This window comes from Pteropus medius, unplaced genomic scaffold, assembly GCF_902729225.1.
Source record: "Pteropus medius unplaced genomic scaffold, Ma_sr-lr_union100, whole genome shotgun sequence".
NCBI lineage: Eukaryota > Metazoa > Chordata > Mammalia > Chiroptera > Pteropodidae > Pteropus > Pteropus medius.
In genome coordinates, this window is record NW_024342467.1 from 13,470,642 (window position 1) to 13,485,579 (window position 14,938).

At 41.2% G+C, this 14,938-nt stretch overlaps 1 pseudogene; it reads right to left on the minus strand.

The window, feature by feature from the left end:
* Window positions 1-3,755: 3,755 nt before the first annotated feature.
* Window positions 3,756-4,540, minus strand: LOC120602129 (translationally-controlled tumor protein-like; annotated as a pseudogene).
* Between the last annotated feature and the right edge of the window lie 10,398 nt (window positions 4,541-14,938).

Below are 14,938 nucleotides of genomic sequence, written 5' to 3' on the forward strand. Positions count from 1 at the left end.
AATATTCTGTATTCTGTGCTATTTTTAAAGTAAAACATAATGGTATTTTCAATGTCCTAATATTTGTATTGTTTTAATATGGTATTTAAAACATATGAAGCCAGAATCATTTGTAGTTCAAAGCACGTCCAATGAGTTTACACACAGTGTTAAGACTTTGTCTAGGCTTCGCCCCATCCCCACCTCAAAGCCTTTCCAGTGGATCTTATTGTTTTACTTCCCACTTCCTGGGTTGGTGGTTGGTATCTTCTGTCTGGGTCATTCATAACCCCCAGAGCCAGCTGCGATGCCTGGCCCCTGACAGAAGGTGGGGGACAGAACACCTGAGGGCTGACCGTGGTGGGATGAAAACCATATCTCACCTTTTCATAAAGTACTGATATCTTGAAATTTATTCCACATAATGTATTTTGCAATATTTTAATGCAAAAATATCTTATTATCATTGCAATTATTCCTCCTCTCTTTTTAGAATATGAAAAAAAAAAAGATTTCATCCAGAATATGCTTTTTTTCCCCCTCTCTCCAAAAACTTTCCTGTTAGCAATTAAGAACACCAAAATGGTAAAGAATAATTACCCAAATTGAGGGATACATTTATAAGCACTGGAATGTGCCCTGCCATTGTATCTTCAGGCTCATTAGGGTAGAAACAGGATTTTTAGTACAGTGGGTGTTGCACCTGTTCCCCATGGATAGTCAGTTATTAGAACAGTTGCACCAACTGTGGAAATGACCTAGGGCTGGAGATCCTGTTTCTTCTCTTTTGAAAGAATTTCCCAGCTGGTCGGCACATCTACCTATCTTCTACAGTGTGTTGACATAGAACTTTCTAGATGATGGAAATGTTCTGCGTCTGCACGATCCTAGGTATGGCAGCCACGAGCCACGTGTGGCCACCAAACATTTGAAATGTGCCAGTGTGATTCAAAAATTGAGTTTTAAATTTTATTTAAAATTAATTGGTTTGAGTGTAAATAGCCATGTGCGGCTGGTGCCTGCAGCCTTGGGCAGGTCACATTAGGAGCCTCGGGCCTCTGTCGCCCTTGACCCTGAGAAAGGCGGCAGAGAGGAGTCGAGCTCTACTACTGTATTGGGGCAGCATGGAGAAGCCTCGGCTTTGAAGGACAGTTCCCTCTCCTCCTCAAAGCTTCCTGCACCAGCTCAGAGGAGTGAATGAGGGCAAGAAAAAAGAGCCAGGATATTGTCTACATGTTTACAAGTTCCGTGTCTTTTGCTCAGCTTTTTCTTTAAAGGCCTCGTGCCGAATACCAATAACAAGCTGGGATCATAACAGTCTTGTCTATGCTGTTTTCAAAATTATTATTTACAGCTTCTTTAATTCTCCATGGAGATAATGAGTCTATAGAGTTTTTTGTTTTTTTTTTTTGTTTTTTTTGTTTTTTGTGTTTTTTTTTTTGGCAAAGCAATATTATTAAACAAAGATTTCTTCTTAAATTACTAGTATTCAAATGAGAGGTCTTCCACCACACAGCCCTAATCCGGTTGCTCACACACAGTCCTGCCGGGAGAGGTTTTTTGGTGAGCTGCCACTGCTTTGTACGACAGGGTGGAGAATGTTCATTCTCATGTTGTAGCTTGCGCCATCCGTACCTGAACGTTATTGTATAGTTCTGACTTGGAAGGACCCCTCACCCCTCTCCTAAAGATACTCGTTAATGTGGCTCACACAGGTAAGCAAGGTGTTTTTACATGAAGAAATAAACCCACTAAATGAAAATTCTTTGAAGAGGTGAAGCTGGGAGAAAAGGCACGTTTTTTGAGGGAGTAGAGGGATGGGGAGTTGCCTTGGAGCCTCTCGTAAGAGCTTTATCCTCACTCACAAAGATAGAAATTAGAGTGGAAAATAAGGAGAATTTAGTTAAGAGCAGCCGTTTTAAATTTGTGCTGCTTCCGGGCCTCTTAGCGGAACGCCAGCCATTTCTACAGAAGCACAGCGTGTCCCCGCGTCGCCCTCACACCGCTGCGGCCCTTCTGCCTCACCTGCTGACATCCCGCACATCCAGCTTCAACATGCCACCAGCGTGGGCCGCATTACCCGCCCCCGACGTCCAGGAGGCGGCCCTGCGGCAATCGGTCGTTTTGGGGGGAGGGAGGGTGGTAATTACCAGCACACAATTATCTTATTTTTGTCTGAATTATTTACAAGGGAAGGAAGCAGTTGGACGGGAGGGGTCGCGAGGGAGTGTGCTCAGCCCCACTCGCATTGATTCTACCCGGAGTGAGAAGAGCAAACCTGTTAAGAAGAAAAATCACTTCCTTTTCTTCCTCTCTTTCCTCTCCCTCCCTTAAATCTTAGAAATAAATAAATAATGCAAAGAGAAGCCCTGGGTGGCTGCAGGGAGGGGCCAGCGGCCGGGCGTCCACCCTTGCGGGAGACCAGTTCCCATTACCGCAGGTGAGTGCGGGCCGGGGCTTTGAGCGGTTCCGCCCTCTCTCCCCTGCTCTCATCTTGCGTGTTGTTGCATAATGAACAGCTCGTATGGATTTAAATCCCATTTAGAAGATGTTCAATTACGGAGCCCGTAATCAGGAGAGTTGGGTTTGAATCCCAGAGGGGCCATTTGCTTTTCTTTTTTTAAATTTAAGTTTTATAGCTCTTCGACTTCCAAAAGAACTTGTGGATGGTTCATGGAGGCAAAAATAAGGCATGAGGGGACCTTTACGGGTAAACGGAATAGAAGTCGCCTGCAGGGAGCAGCGTGACTCTACCAGCTGGGTGGTAGGATCGTGGTGGTTTTGTGCTTACATTTCTTCTTTGCAAAATACAAAAGCAAACCCACCTCCTGCTTTGTGGGGCGATGGGTAGAGTAATGTTTGTGAGAAGAGGCGTCCAGATCATTTTGGTATGATATTATAGTCTTATATTAAGGAAAAAATAATAGAGGCAGAGTTCCCTTTTAAATAGACTCCACTGCACATCCCTAAAGAGAGACACCCCCAGGAGTGTCTTGGCGTATTGAAGCGGCTGTTTTAAATTTGTTCTGTCGCAGATGTGCGTGGGAGTGCCATCTGAGAGAAATGGCGAGGTATTCCAAGCAAGGTAGTGGTTTTATTTTTTTCTTCGTTGTTAAAATACTTACAAATTCATAATATATGTGAGTTACAAAACTTTGCAGTAAAAATGCGTATCTGTATAACTACCTACCCAAATTAAGAAATACATTGCTGCTACCGCTGAGACTCCAATAATGCCCAGAAGTATACGTGATCGTGATTTTGTGCATGTCAGGGTCCTGCCCCCTCCCCCCCTTTTTTTTTGCTTCCAATTGTATTAGTCTCTTTTTATTCTTTTGGTAATCTTGTCCAGAGTTAATGACTTCCATTTGTAGTTGATGAAACGTCTTAAGGAATCTCCTTCAAATGTTGGCTCTTTTGTGAGCATGGTCTTTCCCTTTAGTCCAACTTAGAATTAAGACTTTTGATCCTTGTTTTTTTATATTCCAGTCCCAGAAATAGTTTTCGCTGTAGAAGACGGTCTTATGTTTCATAAGACCAGGCTCTAGCTTCTCCAGGAACATTACATAGGATGGATTTAAATATGTATTAAACTAAGAGGCATTCTCTCAAATGAATTTAAATGCATTTTGTTTTTAAACAACCTACATGACATGTTTTTCTTAAAAACAATGCCTCCGCTCTAAATAAACCAAGGTCAAAATAAATGAAAAGCCCAAGATAACATCAATCTCATTTGTCCTAGTCCTGGTGTGTGGACGAAAAGCAGCAGCCAGTTACAATGATGACAGGTGATAGACCAAAATTGCCAAATTTGTTAACATTTCTAAACCATCCTTAAAGAAAATCATATTTGGGGTCACACCATCCTCACGGTGGTCCAGCAGAGCAAGCATGCCATCTGGATTCATATTTTCACCAATAAAGAACTGGTAGTTTTAGTCTACGGCCGTGCCACCCTGAACAAGCCCGATGCGTTTGATCTTGGAAGCTGAGCAGGGTCAGGCCTGGTTAGTATTTGGATGAGAGACCACCTAGAAAGACCAGGTGCTCTAGGTGTAAAAAAAAAAGGTATTGTAAGCTGACAAAGTCCTTGCAATCTGTGAGGTTAACCAAGGATTGTCTCACTTAAAAAAAAAAAAAAATTGGTAGTTTTTTGAAATTAGCCAGGACCTGCTTGGTTTGTTCTGTAGCCCCTGTCATGAAGGTTTTATATACTCTTTCTGGTCTCTGTTCTTCAAGTTTCCCTTGAAACTCTGTTCTTCAAGTTTCCCAAAGATTACAAGATTTCATGTAATCTTTGACGTACTTGTAGGCTTGTTTTGTGAAGCTGGTTTCCTGCAAATGCTGGTTCATGACAGTATCAATACCAGCGGCCCCTGTGCTCTAGAGACCTTCACCCTGGGGCCTTTAGTGGAAACATTTCCACCAATGAGTGTGTCATCAATGTCACCCTCTGTCCTACCGACCATCTTCCTCTCCACCTCCCATCCACAATCTCCCGGAGATTGTAAATGTTGGAAAGCATCTCATCGTGGCGGATGAGGTCCCCGTGAATCATCGTGGGGTGGCTGGTAGGACCGGAAGGACGACGGCGGCACGGGCTTAGCAGGAGCCCGGAGTCAGAGCCAGAGCCGCGCTCAGTGGAGGTGGAAAAGCTCTCCTGCTTTTTCAAAACAAGTTTTCCATGTGTTTGAACTCTACGTAAATGGAATCATACTGATCATACTGATATGGTCTTCTATGAATTGCTTTCTGTTATTCAACATTGTGTTTGTGAGACTTGTCCAAGTTGATACGTGTAACATGCTTTATTCACATTCACTACTGTTTGTTATTCTATTGTATGAGTACTCCAAGACTTATTTATTCATTCTCTTGTCAGTGACCATCTGGATGTCTCTTTTTATTTATTTTTTTTATTATTACAAACCATGTTGCCATGAATATTCTAATCCAATCTAGCCTCTTTGTGCACTGGCCCAAAAAATTTCTCCATTGTATATGCCTGAAAGTAGCATTGCTCGCTCACAGAGGATGAGCATTTCGACTTTATTAGATTATGCCAAAATCTCAGTGGTTGGCCAAGCTACACTCTCAACAGCAATGTTTAAGTAGGAACTGAAGAATTCGGATCAACTACAGGCAGATTCAGCTGCTCTCAAAGATTCGAGTTAAAAGGAAAGAGGGCTAAGAGGAATCCATAGATGATGGTGGTGGTGGTGTCGATGACTGACATGATGAGGATGATAAACCCTGGTAGAGTGCTTACGATGTGCTAGGCAGCGTTCTGAACATTTTAAACACCTGGACGAATTCCATTTTTACAGTTAAAAGGTATGTACTATTATCCTCACCTATAGGTAAAGAAACTGAGATATAAAGAGGTTAAATCACTTACCCAAGTTATGAAAGGAAGTGTAGGATTTGGAATTCGAACCATTGCTTTGAGCCCCATGCCTCACTTTAGCCATTAACCTACAAGTTCACTCTAAATGAGCCAGTGATAAGTACAGCTTTGTGATTGATGAGTGATTGGCTGCCCTGTCATTTGAGAAGGGGAACTTACCTTTCTAAACATATTCCTTATTACACACCCCCTTTCACAGTCCTCTTCACAGAATTTTTACTGTATTTACACTTCATCAGAATTTGATAAGAAGCAAGAAAACAACATTCTTTCTTAGGTAGTATGGAATTTAAATGACTTCTTTAGCTAATGTAAGAAAATATGTGAGAAGGAGCTCTTAAATTAACACACTCCAAAGCCTAACTTAACAGAGCCTACCCGAAGTCAGTGCTATGAATATTGGCACTTGACTAGACAAGCGGAGAAATAATTGTTCCTACTGGCCCATCCTCAGGTAGCTTGATGATAGGTACCGTACTTTGCATGGCAAAGTGATGGGGGAGAATATTGACTATTTCAAAAGCTGCCCAAAATGGTTAAAATATGACATAATAATACTGTCATAGGCATATAGGCATTGCTATTTTTTGTCATGAAAACATCAGCAGAAATGATGAACCATACATAAATTCATATCTCAGGATCAATAAAGCTATATTTTTTTGGTCCAAATTATTCAGATTAGTCTTTTACCTGTTATCCACAGTTCTCAACTTTCCATTTCCCTTTGTCTGTACAGATATTTGAACAGGGCCGAAAAGTGGTGTTACTAAAATTTAATACTTGGAATCTTTCTTTGTGATCTGTCTTTAAAGTAAACACATTTTCAAAGATGATTAATAGCATTCTTCTCAAGATAATAATTTCTTTCTTTGTTTAAAATAGGGATGTTCATATGAAAACCCAATACAAGGGCTGAATCATTAAGCTCCTCCTAAGTCAAAGTAGGCATATTTCATGTTGAAATATGTCATTTTAATGTTGAAAATAAAAAAAGAAAGTCTTTAAAGATTTGGCCTATAGAGTAAATTTTAAAATGGGAAACAACACTGGTCCTATAATGAGATGTAAATCATGCCGCCAGCATTTATCATCTCTTGCTGAGTTCAATTCCCTGTAGCAACATAAAGAGAAAAAGAAAATATTGGAACTGAGAGTCATAAAGTGAATACAGCAGCCTCCACCTGTATGAATGACAATTCCTTCACAAAATGAGAGTTAGCTGGCAGGCCTGTATAAGACATAGTCCCCTTTTCCGACAATATCCCAGACTTTTTGACTTTTACCAATGTACTTACTGTCTTAAAGCTCATCAGTGGGAGGATCAGTGGGCTGTGGGACAGGCCCTTTTAAGAAGGCAAATGTCTTAGGGACTGTTAAGAAGCGATGGGCCATTCTTAGGTGATTATGAATTGGAGCATTAGATGGTTTTCCTTTTGGCAGCCAGCTGGAGAGTCTGCATTGAGAAGTTCAGAGTTCTGAGTTTGGGGGCTGGGATAATTGAGAAGAGGGAAGTAAGGGATGAGTGAGGCCAAGAGGTGAGGGGTTTAGGGAAGCTGTGAAAATGCAGAGCACGTGGGGAGAGATGTGAACATTGCTGAGAAGGGAGTGAAGACAAACTTGGCTTACTTAGAACATGTGTCTACATCGTGTAACGGCCTGACCCTTGGCCACTGTTGTTAGTCCTCTTAGCATTAAATCAGTTTTGGTGAGTTAATATGATAAAGTACAATTAAAGTTTTGTTTTTATGGAAACATGCATTCAGAATATAGTAGATTGAATGATTGGCTTCAATTCTTCACGGCCTTGTGTTAGCCTCATGTGGGTGGAGTGTTTTGTATTACCTTTTGACTTTGGGTTCATCCATGAAACTTGTTTTGGCCAATCATGTGGGCAAAAGTGTGCCAGTTCTGACCCCGGGCCTTAAGAGACTTTGTGCCCTTTGCTTTTCTTCTCTATGAGATGAACTTTCTATGGACAGCTGTTACCTCTTTAGCTGCAACTTGAAGCAGAGCCATGGAACTGAGTACCAGCTGAAATCAGTTGATCTTCAGCTCGCCTACAGATAGGTGAGAATAAATGATAATCGTTTTAAGTCACTGAGTTTTGGGATGGTTTGTTATACTGCATCTTTGTGGCAATGGCTAACTGATACACAAAGTTCTAAAGAGCCCTCTTACAAATGAACTCTTGGAATATAACCCATTAGTAAATTGGGATTTTCTTGTATTGCAATAAGATCATTATTCTCTTTTTAATGAGAATTTTATCTCCTTTCTTTTTATGTACGGTTCAAGTGTGTAGCACGAGCACAGTTTATGCGATAAGACAAAGATTAACAGAGAGTATTCCTTGCACCTAATTATGAGCCCTAATAGCTATTGGTGTAGCAGCGACTTTCAAACAACTGTGGAGTGCTAGGGCCTTCAGAGAGTTCTTGTAAAGGGCTGCTTTGGGGTAAGATTTTCCTCTTTCCCTCCTTCACCTATTTTCAACTCTAGTAGAGCTAATTTTATTTATTTGCATACTGGGCTTCTTTGTAAGACTTTATCTAATTGAATGGCTAAAGTAAGTTTGAACACCTCCAGTGAACTTCTCACTTTTCATGCAATTCATGGTCTTTCACACCTGTACATGCTCTTCTTTACCTGTACATGCTCTTCCTTCTGTGTAGACTGCACCAGGCGGTCACCTCTTTCTCTGTTTCTCTGTAGAGTGCTCCTATTCATTCTTCAGTACTCACGGTGATTTAAAAATATGTCCATGAGTTCTGTGACACAACTTTCTTCAAAAGATGGCGCTTAACTGCCATTCCCTTAAGTGTGACCTGTACTTAGTAACTTTTAACAAATAGAATATGCAGAAAGTGGTGGAATGTGATGTCCAAGATGAGGACCTCTCTGTCTCTCTGCCTCTCTCAGTTTACTCATTCTCAGGAGAGCCAGCTGACTTTCATGAGGACACTGAAGCAGTCCACGGAGAATCTCACTGAGAGGAGCTGAGCGAAGTCTCCTTCCAACAGCCATGTGAGTGAACTTGATTGCAACCTCATGAGAAACCTTTAACTAGCTCTCAAATTCTTGACACAGAAACTGAGAGAAAAATGTTTTGGCATAATTTGTTATGTAGCAATCTATAAGTAATACAATACCCAACCAAAAAGATTCTTTTCTATGACACTCTCCTGAAATGCCTGAGTGTTAACAATTTTCTTCTTTCTCATAGCCTTTAATATATACCTCGTTTGCAATTTATTCGATTGCATTATCTATTTACATACCTGTCTCCTGTATTAGGGTATGAGATATTTGTATTCTCAGATGCCTGGCACAGTTCTTGGCATCTTATATATTAGATAAAGAATTTAAAAAATAGACACAGTTCAAATCTGAAAAAAATCACTTGGAGAATAAGACAAAGGATAAAAAAAGTCATCGCTATCTCCACCACAGTAATTCTCGGTTTTGAGATGATCAAAAGAAAATCCTCAAATGGAATGAATACTTATTTTTTCACAACCTGTGATCATATAAAGCAGTACTCTGCCCTCTTGTTTTAGCAGATGACAGGGGTTCCTACTGTGATGGTGTATCTAAAATCACAGACCTGGATCAATGTTTTGAGTAGGTTACAGGTGAACAAATTGGAAATCTATCGCCATCCAAAACAAGCTCTGGAATTATGGCTTTGAGCAAGAGTAAATAGAAGGTATTTACTTTACCTAGCTACAGGAGCTGTTTGTTTGTTTGTTTGTTTGTTTGTTTGTTTAGAAGCCCGAGCTACACAGTCAAATCAAAATGGTGGAGGTGGTATCCGATTAATTCTGTGTGGGCCCAGTGATTTGGAATGAGAGTCTTTTGGGTGTGCCAGGCTACGGAGACCCTGAACAATTAGGTATTTAAAATTGACACTTAACAATGATGATGATTTGTGTTTTTATTTTAATGATCATCTAAATATTAGTAGAAGAGTATTCTAGATCACCTGGAAGTCTATCTAATATCTTAAAACAGCCATTTTATTTCCAGGTCTGAGTTTATGACTGAACATGGCCCAAATGGCCCCTCAAGTGACAAGGTTTAACTTCCAGTGCACTGTTTCTCAGCTGAGGCCTGTGGACTTGTAATTTCAAGGACCCACCAGTTCTTACGTTAGGAAAACAGTGATAGAGACATTAAATGCTTCCTCTAAGGAGAGATTATTGATTTTTCATCTGGGTAGTCAAGGGAAGGTTTTATGAGGGAGCTGGCATCTGAGCCTGCCCTCGAGGACAGGCCCTGTTTACTTTTTCTTAACAGATGATATCAAGTGTTCATTTAAACTATCTGCTTGAGAAAATACCCCACTTCCAGGGGCCATTCATTACTTCCTGGTTGTTCTCTGAGAGCCTCTGTGAGTTAGTTATATTTAATGATAGTGTGGCCCAGAGAGAAGGTGGAATGGACACACTGTGTGGAGGGAGGGCCAGAGAAACAGAAAAGGTGGTGCTTGAACAGGGAACAGAACACAGTTCAGGTTAGTTGAAGTGCGGGGCAAATGCAGGCTACAGAGGGACATAGGGTGCAATTCTGGCAAAAGCCCGTTGTGAAGGCCAACGCTAAAGAGTGTGTATTTTTTTCTGTAACTAGGCAAGGAAGGAGGAGTTGGTGCAGTATTTTTGCAAGGGTAGTCATTTTGTGTTGATGGGCTGTCTGACAACACTTCAGCTAGCACAAATTCACGGTTGTGTTGTTGTCTAACTACCTCAGTGGAGCTTTTGGGAATGTGGAGAATTTTCAAGTCATGTGTCATCTCTGATCCTTGCAGAAGAGATAGAATGTATATTTTGAGTACCTCGCCTTTGTTGTAGGGGTGGACCTGGGCAGTCATGATTAAATTTCATAACCATATCCACTCTTACCCTCATCCCAGCTGGTTCAATCCAGCTGGGCACCTGCCCGTGGGAGAACCAATTGGTTGCCTGGGCTGAGGTAATCAGACCCTGTTTTATGGGAGTTTGAAATTTGGACATTGAGCAACTGAGTTAATAAGATGAGGATGGCCCTAAGACTGAAAGGTTGTGCCAAGTTAAGCTACGCTGAAAGCAGAGGAAGCTTGTTAAAGACAGAAGAAAAGCGTGGCAGAGATGAAATACACGTAGAGCAAATAGCCCTGGTTTCTGGTTTTCCAATTCCAGTTCTAGTTCCTAATTGCCTTGCAAGTAATTTGTTTCCTGAATCTATTTCCAACCCTTTTCAGGATTGCATATTGCATCTTTACTAGAATCCTCTACACCTAAGCTAATTTGAGTAGTTACTCTTTCTTGCATCCACGCATAATCCAACTAAAATAATGCTGAATTTTCAAATGAAGCTATTGGTTCTCAAGAGCCTGTCAGGCTGAATGGAATAATGTCAGCTCACCGGCTTAGGTGCTGAACCAGCTTCCACCCATAAAGGAGGAGGAAGATGTGGATGGCTTCGGTTTATGAGTGAGAACTCTGGGGAACAAGTTGGCAAGTGTAACCTGACCACTGCTTAATGAGATTCCACCTCTTGATGTGGCCAAGGTTGGATCAAAGACCTCAGCGGTCACTATGGTTGACATTGACCATAGCCAAGAACATTTTGACAAAAATCTGATACGAATAACCACAGTGACAATATATGTATATATTTTTTTACCCTTAATTTTCCATTCTTCTTTGTGAGTAACAAAATCTCATAGCTGAAAAAAGTCATTGCTATTCTTTCAAGTATCTGATGAAATCTAAAGATCTCTTTACAGTAACTGCAAGATTTAATCAGGAGTGGGTAATATGAATGTATGTACTTTAATGAATTTTGAGTATTGAAACCCGCAGAGGTTGTCAGCAACTGAATTCCTGGGGCATGCAACTTGTAATTGAGAATCTTTACGTTTTAGTTCCACCTGTCATTTTTCTAATTCTATTCAAAGAATGTCTATTAGAATAATACCTTTTTCTCTGTCTATCAAAACTTATGCTTTAGTAGAAATATATATCATTGGAAATTATTAATTCCAACATATTGGTAATTTGGAAAGCTTGATATTTTCAAATTGTCGAAACTGTAGGAAGGACTTTCATCCTGATAAGTAATAAATTTAGTAAATAAGAAATAGCAATGAGAACTATCATTTTAGTCAGTTCCCTGTAAGATGCTGAGAACCTCCTTTAGGCAAACATGCAGCTGAAGTATCAGAGGACTGAGCCAACAGAGGGTGAAGATCAGGGAATCTTCTTTGCACTTTTCTTTGAAGAAGCTTTGCTCTTCTGCTATCCATCTATCCACTTGTGGGAATTCTGTTCTTCAAGAACAGAGGCTGATAGCAGCATAATGAAGTTTAGCGCATCCTCTCCCTTGCTAGATTTCTTTGAGCATGGAAATTTTACAAGAAACAAACCAAACTGCACCACAAAATGATATTGATATTATGGGATTGCATCAATAGCATTGGCTGTTTCATTTCCATTCACTTATCAGACATATTTACTTCTCAGATATTTCCTTAACCGGAATTGACTGTACTATAATTGCCTATTTCTTTGGTCCATTGGCTGTTAACCTTGAAGTGACTGGGGTAGAGCTGGCGAGGCCTTCCCTGTCAGGCCTGACCTCTCACTATGCTGGAGAGAGCGCTGCCATGACAACGGCGACAGATGTCAGCTAAGCAATGTGCACCCTAGAAAGACTCCTGTATTGAGAAAATCGATCTTGTAATGGTGCCACGGAGCACATTCGCTGAACTGCCAAGTGTTCTAGGCTTAATCATTTATTTCATCTAGCAGAGAGAAGAAAACATAAAAGAAATGAAATGAATTTGACCTCTGTCTTTTGAGTGACTTTAGTGCTACAATGAATTCTAGCAAGTGCCTCTTATGAATTTTAAAAAATTACATTAGGAATAACATTTTGAAGTGAAATGACTCTTGTAATGCCAACCCTCCAGAAACATGTTATTTCAAATGTCAGATACATAATAGTCATTTGCTATTTTCTGTGTATGTCCAGGGGTTAGCTCCGTTTTGGGTATGTTTCAGGGAAATTATTATAAAGGAACCAGGAATGAAGCTGACCAGAGCATGCTGCTCTGGCTTTCTCCGCTTTTCTTAACAGAAGGGGACTTCTTTTGTGCTAATCATCACAGGGTTTAGTGAGTAGCCTCATCAGTGTTTCAGACTGACATCTTCAAAGCCCTCTCAGTTTTACGGAGTCTTCCACTGGTGCATTCAGGCCTCTGCCTGCAGAGTGGAGTTTGTCTCCCTGACAGTTAATCCTGGGACAGCCTTCCATCGCCTTGATGGGCTTGTCATTCTTGCGTTGACACTTCTCATTCATCTGAGTTTGGCCTGCTGGATATGCAAATGATCGGAGGACTGAAAACCATAATCCCTCAACTGTGATGGCCAGTATGTCAATGTCACTGTTTTTGGAACCAGCCATTCTGTCAGTAGCCAGGGAGAGGCGGAAGACTAAGCCAGGGAACGTGGAATGCACTTATGACCTTTTTCTGGCCCAGGTCAGAACCAGATTTTTTAAAAAAACAAACACCCGAACCAAGACAAATCCCCAAAGCCTAAAGATTGTAGACAAATCTCTCTGATAACCTTCCCCATATAAATAAATATCATTGAGAGTGATTATAGTTAAAAGGATCTCTTAAGATTTTCAATGTGATATGTCTGTCTCTTGTGCTGTGGGATATTTTATTGCATTTTTGCCCTCAAGTGGAGCTGACGGGAGCCAAGCTTGTAATTTAAATCAATAAGAACCCTTTACCATGGCCATAAAATACTTGGCTAAACCTTTGAAGTGGCCACAGTTGAATGCACAGTGAACACAGTATAAATGTTCCTTAAGATGTATTGTATGAGACCACTACTAAAACAGCATTCAAAGGAACCGGCCTTACGCATCTTTTGTGACTGAGGGGAGAGGGTCCCTACTGCTTTTGATCATTTACATGCACTGTTCTCATTGCCACGCGAAGCCGCTCCAAACAAGCCCTCTTAATTGGCACATCATCCTAGCCGCGGCCTTCTGCTTTCTCTTCAGACCTTATCATTATCTCTTTGGCAGAATTTCTGGGATCTGGGTCCCCTTCGAAACCAGTAATCCACATCTGATACGCGGTTGTATTGATTGCTCTGATTTCGTTTGCGCCGGGAAAACAACAAAGGCCCCTTGTTTATACCCATCAAAGGAGTGCAGCCTGGGCGATTCAACAAAGCTGGCGGGGCAGCGGCCTTTGCAGAAAAATGAAGGCCAAGGCTGCAGCTTACCTGTTAGTTTCCCCTGCAGCAGCTCGTTTTTGGAGTGGAGGTCTTCAGAAAACTGTCCGACTTGAAAAGATGGTGTTCTCTTCCGCTGTGTTCTTCTCTCTGCCTCACGCTGCCTGTGGCCTATTCCTTTTTCTGGATCCTCCTTGTTTCCTTCACCTCTCCTTGGTGTGGATGGGCTGGGTGGGTGGCTGATAGATGCCTCCTCACTCTTTTCCTCTGTCTCTGTGTCTGTTTGTCCTCTTTCTCTCTCTCTGATTCAGAAATCCTCCCCAGTTCTGCAATAGCAGTAAACAGTAATCATCTGAGTTTGGAATTTGGCCTTCGGGTCACATTCGCTCACCTGGTTGGTAGTGTTACAGTTGTGCCAAAGGCACAGGCTCAAACGCCCAGGGCAGCTGTCATTCCTCTCGCAGAACACCAGCTGGACACGTTTCCTGGCCACTGCTTGCCTCATGGGAGCCACGTCTGTATTCTTTCCACCTTTGCTGATAGAATACAATTTTTCCACAGGACTCCAATCTCGAGATGGGACCTCATGTATCCCAGTGGTTAAGGAGATGGACGCACACTCTGGGTGGCCTCTCTTCTTCCTGTAGCCACTTCCGAAGGGCCCGTCTGGGTCTCATGTCTGATACCCCTCCTGGGCCACATGGCATGTATGTTCGGTACATGCTGTCTGGCCAGACATTTTGCTGTCTGGCTTCTGCAAACCCAACACGATTAGGTGGCTTTTGCTATTTCAGGGGATGTTTACGAGATTTCTTATATCCTTATGTGAGAACAGAGAAGGCAGGGCCCTTAAAATGTATTATCTATGTTGATGTATATAAATAGCATTTAACAATGTGAGGATAAACTATCACAGCTAAAATCAGATTTTAAAGACATACGAATGAGATTCATTGTTTGAACTTGTTTGAGTCCTGATTTGAATACACCGTTAAGAGATTTTTTTTTTTTTTAGGTAATTGGGGACATTTGAGTAAGGAATGATTATTAGATCATTTCAAAAAAATACTACAGTGAAAGAAACATGGGGAGTAGATGAAAACACAAGAAAATGGTGATAATTGTTTAAGCTGGATGATGAGTAGAGCAAAGGTTCATTCCACTATTCTCTCTATTTTTCTGTATGTTTAAAAATATTCTATATTACAAAGTTAGAAGAAGTTAGCCCGCCACCTCAGAACTGCATGGTCATCATATTTACAGTTTCTGTTTAATGAAATTTTATCTCTTAGGGCCATAATTGTTAGCCTATCAG